Raw genomic sequence first — 12,590 nt, 5'->3', positions numbered from 1 at the left:
ACATCGTGTTGACGTATCGTCTTTTCCTTATACATTTTAGTGTTTTAGCAGGCCATGAAGAAAAATTCTTCCAATTCCTATAGTTGAAATAGTCTTTCTTTCCTGGCTAGTTCTAGATCTAAATTTAATTCTTTCATTTTTCCCATACGCTTTCTTCTCTAATACAATTGGTCAGTGGCAATTCTTACCATAAACTAGCTTATATGGGGACATACCTAGAGGAGCCTTATATGCTATTTTGTAAGCCTATAATGCATTGTCTAGCTTTACTGCCCAATCCTTTTGACTTGGGTTTACTGTTTTCTCTAAAATATATTTAATCACAATTAGACACTTTTGGGTGCCCATTAGCTTAAGGGTGATAGGCCATTGCCATTCGGTGTCTTACACTATATTTAACCAAAACAGCTTCAAACTCCTCACTACAGAAATGAGATCCTTCATCACTGACCAATGTAAACAATGTACCAAACCAAGCGAATATGTTTTTTTCTTAGAAATATCACCACTGATTTTGTATCATTGATAGGTAAAACAACAACTTCGACCTATTTTGAAACGTAGTCGACAACTAGAAGGATGTACTAATTCTCGAAAGAACTTGGAAAAGGTCCCATGAAATCAATCCCCCAGACATCAAATACTTCTACCTCAATTATCCCTATTTGTGGCATCTCATCCCTTTTTTATATACTCCCAGTTTGTTGGCATCTATTACACTTTTGTACAAATTCTTAAGCGTCTCTATTCATAGTCGACTAATAAAAACCTGATTGTAGTACCTTCTGGGTTGTCCCTTTTCCGTCGAAATGCCCTCCGCATGGAGATGTATGGTATCCTTGTAGAATGCCGTATATCTCTTTCTTGACTACACACCTTCTGACCAATTGATCAGCACATTGTCGGAACACATACGGATCCTCCCAAGTGTAATTTTTTGGCTCGTGAATTATCCTCTTCTTCTGTTTCTAGGATGCCTGCGAATTTGCAATGTAATTAACATAATCTGCATACCATGGTATTATGTGTTTACTAGGCTATGACTAACAGATGTCTACTCTAAGCAATTGTTCACCTGTGCAAGTTTTTTTAATTTCTTCAGTAGTGCCCGCTTCTAAGTGATTCTCTATTCTAGATAAATGATCTACAATTTGGTTCCCAGACCCTTTTCTACCCATTATTCATAGATCGAATTCCAGAAGTAGTAAAACCCATCTCATTAACCTAACCTTTGTCTCTTTCTTCTTCATGATGCATTTTAGTGCAAAGTGATCAATATAAATATATACTCTGTTTGCAATTAAATAGGATTAGAATTTTTCACAAACGAAAACAACTGCCAGCATTTCTTTTTCAGTTGTATTGTAATTGCATTACGCTGGATTTAGCATTTTGCTTGCATAATGAATAGCCCTAAATGTATTATTCCTTCACTGTCCCAAAACTACACCAACCGTATAGTCACTAGCATCACTGATAACAATAAAAGGTTGTGACCAGTTTGAGATAATGATTATTGATGTATATGTGGGTTTCTCTTTTATTTCTTCAAAGGCCTTGACACAATTTTGATCAAATATAAAAGGTGTCTCCTTCTGAAGAAGTTGATTTAATGGTTTAGAGATGTGAGCAAAGTCTTTTATAAATCTCTGAAAAAATCCTGTATGGCTTAATAAATTTTAAACACCCGGACATTTATTGGATTGGGGAGGTTTTTTATAACCTCAATTTTACCTTTACCTACTTTTATCCCTTTTCATGAGTTCTGATGTCCTAACACCAATCCTTCTTTTACCATGAAATGACATTTTTCCTAGCTAAGCACGAGATTAGTCTCGTCACACCTTTTCAAACTTATTCAAGGTTACCTAGGCATTCTTGAAAAGAGTCTCCATAAATTGAGAAATCATCAATGAATACATCCAACCCCTCTTTTAACATATCAGCATATATAGCGGTCATGCATCTCATAAAGGTTGTTGGAGCATTGCATAAGTCGAATGGCATTCTTTTAAAAGCCTATGTACCAAAAAGACATGTGATAGTTATTTTCTCCTAGTCATCTAAATGAATTGGGATTTGATGGTACCCTGAGTATCCATCAAGAAAACAATAATAATCTTTATCTGCTAATCGATTAACAATTTGATAAATAAAGGGCAATGAAAAATGGTCTTTCTTTGTTGCATCATTCAGTTTCTGGCAGTCAATATATAATCTTTAACCAGTATCCATTCTTGTTGGAATTAACTTATTTTTATCACTCTCGACTACAATTAGACATCCTTTCTTTGGAACACACTATGTAAGGCTAACCCATTCACTATCAAAAATGGCGTAAACAATACCCGCATCCAACCACTTAAGCAATTATTTTTTTACCACTTATTTCATAGTTGGATTAAGTCTACACTGAACATAAACTATAGGCTTTCTCTATTTTTATAATTTGATTTTATATTGACAAAATGTAGGATGAATTCCTTTGATATCAACAATGTCCATCCCATCACTTTTTTATGCATTTTCAAGACACTTAATAGAACCTCTTCTTCGTTTGCTTTTAAACCTGTAGCAATAATTACCAGCAAGGTATTTTGTTCTTATAAATAGCCATATTTTAAATGCGCGGGAAACTGCTTCAATATTCAGGAGGTTTAATAACAAATGGCACCAATTTTGTTAAGTTTGGGATGATTTTTTCCAACTACCCCTTACTCTGCCTCGACTAATTAAGTTGAGACACCATGTGATCATTCTATTGCTCAGCACAATCTCCCTCTTATTACCTTTCATAACTTTTTGATTCTTCTATAATTAACTCCAACTAGTTACATTTTTGTTCTTTGCTTTTTTCATGTTCTATTCCCTAGATTTCCACTTCCTGACATTCCTCCCAGGTAGATACATTAATGCTAAATTTCTCCAATATTTCCATTACTTCCTTTCGAGTTTTCGTCCAAATACTTCCACTAGTCATAATGTCAACTTTTCATCTATTCTGACTATCCAACTCATAATACAAATGTTTTATTTGAACTGCAAAGTTTATACCCTACCTAGTATGGATTTGAGGATTGTTTTAAACCTTTCCCACTCTTGTCCCAATGTTTCAGTATTACTTTGGTTAAAATAAAATAATTGTGTATAAGTACTTAGTACCTTGGTCATGAGTAATTCTAGATGAAGAAATAGTTGTACAAACTCATTCCAAGTAGTAATAGTGTCCGAGGGAAGTGCTTCTAACCACATTTTTGCCTTCCCATCTAGTGCAAAAGGAATTAATAACTATTTGAAAGTATCTGGTGGAATGCCTACGTAGGCAACGATATTACATATATGATTAAATCTCTGCAAGAATGTTAATAGGGTCCTCAATTTACGATTGGTGAATCTGACATTATTAGAAATCCATGTTAGTAAAGAAAGATTTAATTCAAAATGTGAGTTATGAATGACAGGATGAGAAATACTAGACTGTAGACAGTCTACATCAAACAATGTCCCTAAGACTTGCATAATATTAGTAGTTTTACTTATGGCTAAATAAATTGTATCTATAACCTAAAAATTTCCTAATTTTTCTTTTAGTAGTGAAAAAATTAAAAACAATTAGTGACGTTGCCTCCCCAGCAATGATGCCAACAACTTGACTGCCTCTAGGCGTACTAACGTCCAGAGTGTGAATACTCCAGTAATATATATAGATGAGGCGGTATTCGCAAGTATACGGGTCCAGTTATAATATAGTTACAATGGAGTAGGTGGGTACTCCAAGGATCGTACCCAGAGGAGGCTAGTGCTAGATCAATTTTAATCTAAACATCGAAAGATCTAGTTATTACTCTAAATCAGTTATAGTATGAAAGTAAAAATAATAGGATTTTTTAAGATTTAAAAAAAATAAAACAATATAATAACATAAAAAACTAAATTTCAAGAGACCAAAAAATAGAATAAATCAAATATGATTATGGTTGATTAGCTTGCTTTCATAATCTTCATCAACTGTGGCTTCGGGTTCCTCGTCAATCAATTAGTCACTATCCCAACAAGATCTTCCGATCTTCAGATCTTCCACTAAAATAACAAGTCGGCAAGGACTACTTATCTTCTGACCCCACAGTCCAAACTAGTTTAGGGTGAAGGTGTTTACGGATAGGTCATACCAATTTTGGGTTAATTCCAACCTTGATGACCTCCTAGGGTTGTCTGGCCTAGGGTTTAGTTTCTTCCTTTCCCAAAAAGCTGATCTATTGAGTAATCTTGTAAAACAGTTAACAAATGATACATTCACTCGCTAATCCCCCATAAAAGGATTAGTTCCTCATTGTTTTCATAAACAATATAGAAACGATATAAAAAGAGAACATGATAAATGAATCAAAGTATAGAGATTAAGAAACATTTGATTTGCATTAAGAATAAAGTGAATCAACAAGTTTGATTGTATCCACAAACCAGATCTCTCGAGACAAACAAATAACAACTAGAAAATAAATCTAAAACCTAAGAAGAAAGAAAACCTAAACTAAAATTAAAAGCATAATTCTAAACTAAGTAATTGATGCCTATAATATGTGACAAATTATGCCTATTTATAGATTCCATGTGGTCATTGTCTTTAACCCTAGGTTAGCTGATGTTCCCGAGCTTTAAGTTTGATTGTACTGACAAAAACGCCCCTAACTCGTGTTAATTTCTATCCAGAGTCAATGTCAAGAGACATCAGGACTTGTGTCGAGACATAGGAGTTAGTATCTCCTCTTAGGATATCTTCAGGGGTATGTCACAACACCATCATGTTGTGTCTCAACATCGAAGGCAATCTCATGATTTCTCCATTCTGCTCCCTATGTTGTGACATTGATCATTCCGTGTTGCGACATAATTACCAGTATTGGTTTAGTACGCCCATTAATGGTTTCCTACACACTTACAAAGTTTATTAGCTTATCTTTAGGCTTCATCCGACCCTTAAGGTTAATAAAAGACTCGATTTGCACATTTTATTAACATTAAAGAAATGAAAACATAACTAAAATTAATTAGAATGCTTGCTTTCAAGCTCCTAAAGCAAGGAAATTAGTTTAATTTGCTACACTAAATTATGGCAAATCACCATCTGACGTCACTTTAGATATAGGGTCAGCAACTTGATTATCCTCCCTTGAGACATGTTCTAAATGCCAGTGCTCGACATGCATCAAAAGTTGTTGGATATGCCTGATCAAAAAAGAACCTAATACTATCGATGGAGTGTCTTGGAGAACCTTGCCCATCTCCAAGCAATTACTTTGAATCATAACCTTTTAGTACTCGCAGCCTTGAAGAATAACCAAACCATCCAAACTACCCTATAATTCAAATCAAAGACTGAACACTACCCTAAATAACAATTGTTCCCTAGAATCCAATCTCTATTTCTGTCACATAAAACTTCCCTAGTTCATGCAGTTCTTAATTCTATCTTAACGGCACCATCAATGCTTAAATGGACCCAATTACCTGGCAGAGAATTCCCAAATCTAGTTTCATAAGGCACTAATAATTCTTCATTGTAAGCTAAGTCATACTGTTTAACCCAACCATAAGAGACTTCAACAATCTCGAAGGGGCTCCAAGTAACACCTTAGAAAGTGAAAATATTCCAATTCTTCCATATATACTAGGACCAAACCAAAGACACAAGACCAATTTACCTCTCCCATGGTTTGCCTCGAGGGGTTTTGAATATTTGAAGCGATCCACTCATAGAGATCATCCGAGAATAAATTACTGCTTTGACTTACCAGAATAACCTACAACCATACTTCTTTCAATGCAAAGTGATCTCTAATCATATTAAAAACATCCTCCGATTCATGTCCACAAAACAAACAAGAGCTATCATGTCCAATACTTTGCCTCTCTCGTTCCACATTAGTGAGTAATCACAGTTTAAAGAGAGTCCATATAAAGATACGAACTCCTTGAGGGCCTTGAAGCTTCCAAGCATTTTTCCAAGTCACATATCTTGGATTCCAAGATTTATCCTGAAGCATCCGGATGTATGCATGATAAGTTTTATATTTATGATAGATCGTACTTGAAAACTAACTATTATCACGATGAAGAAAAGCGCACCTATCAAACAGTAGTATAGTTTATAGCAAGACCGAAATGTCAAACGCACAGGAACTAAAAGTACTAGTATTAACTTTCTTTTTATTATCTAGCCTAAAAAATAAGAGGATTTACTTTATCTAGACTAATTAACTAAACTAAGAATGCACAGGAAGAAAATTGGGGAAATACTTTTGGGAAAACTGATTGATTTGGACAATACCCAAGGAAAAATCTACCTAGACTTCACTTGTTACTTGACTCTGAATTAGACGATTTATTCACTTGACTTGATCCGTAAAAATCCCTAATTTATATTATTATCTCTCTTGAGACTAACAACGTATAACCCTAGGTTGATTAATTGAAATCTCTTTCTAATTAAAACCCCTAGTGGTGCATTAACTCGATCTATGGATTCCCTTATTAGGTTTGACCCTAATCTGGCAGATTTATGTTGCTCTATGTCTAAGGGTGCAATCAACTCCTCTTAATTATGCTAGATCTACTCTTAGACAGGGACTTTTACTTCTCTGAATAAGCACATCAAAACTTGAATCAATATCCTGGAATATTAAAACAAGAATTAAGAACACATAATTAAGAACAAATCAAGTATTTATCATATAATTCAGAAAATAATAACAAGATCCATCTTAGGTTTCATTCCCCTTAGGTATTTAGGGGACTTAGTTCATAAGTTTAAAAGGAAACATTTCAGAATAATAATAATAATAATAATAATAATAATAACAAAACAAAAAGAAAACCCAAAAACCCTTGAAGGAAATTGAAGGGAGATCTTCAGTCTTGAAGGAGAATCCGGCTTCTAAGATTGATCAATCAGCTTTCTTCGAGTAATTCCTTGCCTCCTACTCTTTGTCTTTTAGGTTACTCCTCGGGTGTTTATATAGACTTTAGAATGCTTCAAAACCCTCAAAAGTGGCCTTTTTCTGAGTAGAACTAGACTTGGTCACGACAAGGACACGCTCGTGTGACACGCCCGTATGAGGTGGCTTAGGCCGTGTGGTGTGGCTTAGGCCATGTTGCAATCTGTTAAATAGACACGAGCATGTGAACTACCCGTGTGAGGAAGTCCAGGCCACGTTGATTTCCCACGTTGACCCATTTTCTCCGTTTTTGGCCCGTTTCTCGCTCTTTTTACTCTCCTATGCTCACCTAAGTATAAAACATGAAATTAAAGGATTAGGAGCATCGAATTCCACAAATCTGATGATAATTCATCCAAAAATATGCTAAGCATGGGATAAAAATATGTATAAATTACGACTTATCAAATACCCCCACACTTAAGCGTTTGCTTGTCCTCAAGCAAAATCTTCAACTCACAATGAAAATAATTTTTTCTCAACTTATAATTCTCATCAATAGTATCTCAAAATAATGCATAAGTAATCATACATTGAAAATTCAACTCAAAGAACATCAAAGTTTCAAACATTCCAAGTTGAGCATTTTATCATGAAAACATAGGTGTCTCCCCTCGTCTAAGTAATCACCTTTGATTCAAAATATCACAGAGTTTCACATCCTCACTAAAGATTCACTCAAATCACTCGAGGTGTTTAAAGACAAGAAATTTAGCACTCAATAGTCAATATGAAAAGTTATTACCATATGCTTGCGTGAAAATCAAATCTCCACCACTATATATTGAGATGATACATCAATCAAAAGGTTTTTAGAGGGTTGTAACGTGGCTTTAGTTAGGGGGTGTGGTCACAAGCTGAAAGAAAAGGTTAGAATCGAGATTGAATTGAAAAATTACCTAACTAGAAAAAATACTAAAACTGACAAATTACATTCCTAATTAGAAGATCCTAGAATTGAGCTTTTCTTCATGGAATATGGATTAAATACTTAAGCTCAAAAATAAAGAATTACTACTAATATGTATGTATGTATATATATTAAGAACAAGAACAAGTACAATGATGGAAAATACATAATAAGAAATAATTCAGCAACTGGAATGAAAGAACAAAGTTAGGCAACTAATTAAATCAAATCTCGATAAAAAAGAGTTAATGAAAAGGGAGAAATTCTTAATGAATCAAAAAGGGTTAAGTTGTGGGTTATTATTAAGGGTAAAATCAATAAATAAAAGTTAAGGTCCAAAAGGGTTCACTAGGGGTCAATTGTGTGGGTAGGCTTTTATGGGGTAAATGGGTTAAAACCTAAGTGCCTTTATCATTTTCGTATATCAAACCAAAGGTGTGGTCTTAACATGTATAATCGAAGCAAGTTCTAGAATAATGAATCAATGTTGACTCACTCATAACCAATAAAATTAGTGAGCAAGAAAGATATATGCTCTAAAAGGCTCAAAATCTCACGAAATATATGGGTATTTGATGTCAATCCTGTAAATTCAAAACTTTAAGATAATACCTCAATTCAGGGAAATAACCTAGCAATTTTAATTCTCAAAAATCAACTTATCATGCTTGATTCTCTAATGTCTTTAATTTTTAAACAATCAATGCACAATTACGTATGATTTACTTCAAAAACATATTAATAATAATCATAAATCAATCATAATTCACTCTAATAATGATATGAGAAAATTATTTGAGAATAAGATAAAAATTCAGGGATTTCTGAGACGTAAATAACCTCCCCACACTTAAGATGTACATTGTTCTCAATGTACAAAGATATATAATAATCATATAAGCATAATATCAAAAGAGAGGGATAGAAGCGAAACTTTCCTGAATTTTTGAATGAAATCCTTGGAATAGCGAAGGTGGATTTGTAGATATGGCCAATGAAAGGTATGTTTCTGAGTTACTAATAAGAAAATAAACCCACTGTGGAAGAGAATTAAGACTTACTTGATAATAACCATTAGGATAAACATAGTTCAAAATATAAAAACATAAGTCTTCAAAAATAATTAAAAGAAAGATAAAATTAAAAATAAAAATAAAATAAATAAATGGAGTGGAGAAAGAGAGAACAACGAAGGAATGTGTAGGGAAGGGAGGACAAGAGAGAAGAATTTGATGCTTATGGAGGAAAACGGAGGAGAAAGGGTGAATTTTGGGGTGATGGTCGGAGCTTAGGTGGCGACGGTGGCGGAGAGAGCGGCAGTTAAGGTTAGGGTATTGGGGAAGGGGATGATGAATAGTGGGGGTTTATATAGATATTGAGGCACACGGCCATGGGGCACGCCTGTGTGTCCTTATTTCAGCCCGTGTGTTTTGTGGTTTTCAAATTTAGGCGAGTCTAGAATTCGGCCCACGCCCGTGTTCTTTGGGCATGTTGGTGTACACGGCCGGTTCGCACGCCCGTGTCTTGCTTCATTCGCTTCTCCCACACCCGTGGATATATGCGCATGCCCTTGTTAATTTGACAGTTTCAACCACGAGTGGTGGGCATAGGCATGTCGCAGGCCCGTGTTATTTTCTCAGTTTCTACCATGGCTTATAGACATTGGCGTATCGTACGCCCGTGTTGATTTGGCAGGATTTCCCAGAGCCATGTCTCACGGTCGTGGCAACGTATCAAATCCCATGTTGGGGAAAAATTTTACTCTATTTTCACACGACCGTATTGCACGGCCGTGTCACTTCCCGTGGTATGAGCTCGGCCTAAGGCACGCCTGTGTGCCTGGCTGTGTGGATTTGGAAAACTTGTGTTCAAGGACTCAATTAGTAATTTAGATGTTAAAAACTAAAATTTAAAGAAATCGACACCGTTAGTGCTCAGGTTGCCTCCTGAGAAGCGCTTGTTTATAGTCTAAGCTAGACTTACCTCTTTGTTGTGTGGTCATGGTGGTGTGAGGAGTTTACACTCCTCATTCCTGCTATCAATTTTATCAAACTATGGTTTTAGACAAGTACTATTTACCTTAAACGAGCCGAATTTGAAATGAGTGACCTCGACTGTATCGTATGGGAAAATGTTAAGTACCGTAAAAGGGATTGCTCCATTAGGTTCAGAAGTGGTAATGCGAGGGTCTGCTGCATCTAATAGTACTTTGTCTCCAACCTTAAGTTGATTTGGTGAAACATTGAGTCTGTCATGGCGTGGTTTTGGTTTATTGTGTGTTCTCAGTTTCTGTGCACGCCATTCATCTAGTTCCTCGATTTGTAGCCTTAGCTCTTCATAGATGGGTCCTTTGTTGTTACTTGAACATGGCTCATGTATGCTCCTCGAACGTGTTTCCTGTAAAGAAGGTTGCACCACATGATCAGTATTAGTAGCATGATTTATACAAACACCCTCGATATTTGATGTGTTACTCGAATTACGAGCTTGAAGAGTGATTGTTTCATCACCCACACGAATTGTGAGTTCACCTGTACCAACATCAATAATAGTTCTAGCAGTTGCTAAAAAGGGTCTTCCTAAAATTAAAGGCACGTCATCATCCTCTTCTATGTCTAGAACAACAAAATCAATAGGAAATATAAATTTTTCAATTTTAACAAGTACATCTTCAATTATACCCTTAGGAAATCTGATTGTTTTATCTGCCAATTGAATGCTCATCCTAGTTTGTTTGGGTTTCCCAAGACCTATTTGTTTAAACATTTTATAGGGCATGACATTAATACTAGCCCCTAAATCAGCCAAAGCATTGTTAACGTTTAAACTACCAATTAAACAAGGAATCGTAAAACTCCCTAATCTTTCAGCTTGTTGGGTAGCTTATTCTGTAGAATGGCTGAGGAAACTGCGTTCAACTCTACATGCGGTGCCTCATCCAACTTCTACTTATTTGCTAAAAGCTCCTTTAAAAATTTAACTGCATTCGGCTTCTGCAAAAGAGTTTCAATAAACGGTAAGTTAATATGTAATTTCTTTAATAATTTAAGGAATTTACCAAATTGTTCATCCGTGTGGTCTTTCCTTGTCACACTGGGGTATGGCACACGAGGTTTATACTCTCTACTTACCGGTTTTTTGCTCATTGTGGTCCACCTCACCTTTACCTTTACTTACCACAATTTCTTGCCTCAGTTCTGGTTCAAGTTTGACTAACCCTTCCTTATCTCGAACGGTAATCGCATTGAGTTGTTCCCTTGGGTTTGATTCAGTATTACTCGACAAGCTACCTTGTGGTCGTTCAAAGATCAGTTTGGCCAGTTGACCTACCTGGGTTTCGAGCCCTTAGATCGATGCTTGTTGATTCTTAAGTGCTATCTCGGTATTCTAAAAATGAGTTTTTGACACTGAGATAAATTTCGTTAGCATCTCCTCAAGGTTCAATTTCTTTTCCTGTTGGTAAGGTGGTTGTTGAAAGCCTGGGGGATGTTGTGGCCTTTGATTTCCTTGGCCACCCCACGAGAAGTTGGGATGGTTCCTCCAACCTGCATTATAAGTGTTATTGTATGGGTAATTTTGATGTCTAGAATTATTATTACCCATATATTGAACTTGTTCCTCCTTGGTGCTAGGGTTGAAAGATTGATATTCTGTGTGCACTCCTCCTCCATGGGCATTGCACCTCATCACTGGATGTACCTGAGTAGAACCATATAAACCGTCAATCTTTTTATTTAAAAGTTCTATTTGGTTAGATAGCATAGTAACCGCGTCGAGGTTGAAAACACCAGCTGCTTTTTGTCAGCGTTGTTATCATGACTTGCCACTGATAGTTATTCAATGACATCTCTTCAATAAATTCGTAAGCCTCTTCAAGTGTTTTTTTGTTTAAAGTTCCAACGGCGGCTGCGTCGATAAGTTTCCTTGTTGAGGGGTTCACACTGTTGTAAAAAGTCTAAACCTACAGCCATAGAGGTAACCCATGTTGAAGGCACCTTCGTAATAAGTCCTTGCATCTTTCCCATGCATCATAAAGAGTTTCTAGATCCATCTGCACAAAAGAAGAGATATCATTTCTCAATTTAGTCATTTTAGCCGGCGGAAAATATTTTAGTAAAAATTTTTTGGTCATTTGTTCCCAAGTAGTGATTGACCATCGTGGTAACAAGTTCAACCATTGTTTAGATTTGTTCCTCAATGAGAATGGGAACAACTGAAGGCGTATGGCATCGTCAGAAACACCATTGATCTTAAAAGTGTCGCAAAACTCCAGAAAATTTGCCAAATAAGTGTTTGGATCCTCGTCCTGCAAACCGTCAAACTGAACAAACGTTGTATCATTTGAATCGTGTTAGGTTTCAATTCAAAATTATTTGCCACAATAGCAGGTCTAACTATATTCGATTCGATTCCTGTTAAAGTAAGTTTAGCACAATCATACATAGTACGAGGAGTAGGATTCTGATTTATTAGATCTACAGCAACCACAGGAGGAAGCTGATTATTCTGATTTTTAGCCATCTCCTCGGTTGTATTATGGATATCGTCCTCTTGTCCTTCCTCTATGTGTCTTAGGCTTCACCTTATTTCTCTTCAATTTCTATGAGCTGTGCTTTCAATCTCACTGTCAAAAAGTAATGGTCCTGACGGGTTTCTTCTAGTCATAAACTATAAAAAACCTGTCA

The 12,590-nt window shown here is 35.8% G+C and overlaps 1 non-coding gene across 1 annotated transcript; it reads left to right on the top strand.

Annotated features, from left to right (window-relative positions):
- The first annotated feature begins 11,882 nt into the window (after positions 1-11,882).
- Positions 11,883-11,989, top strand: LOC121205544 (small nucleolar RNA R71). The gene has a single exon (XR_005900620.1). It is a non-coding gene; the product is annotated as a small nucleolar RNA R71 (small nucleolar RNA).
- The last annotated feature ends 601 nt before the right edge of the window (positions 11,990-12,590 follow it).

This window comes from Gossypium hirsutum, chromosome A08, assembly GCF_007990345.1.
Source record: "Gossypium hirsutum isolate 1008001.06 chromosome A08, Gossypium_hirsutum_v2.1, whole genome shotgun sequence".
NCBI lineage: Eukaryota > Viridiplantae > Streptophyta > Magnoliopsida > Malvales > Malvaceae > Gossypium > Gossypium hirsutum.
This window is presented reverse-complemented; position numbering and strand designations above follow the sequence as displayed.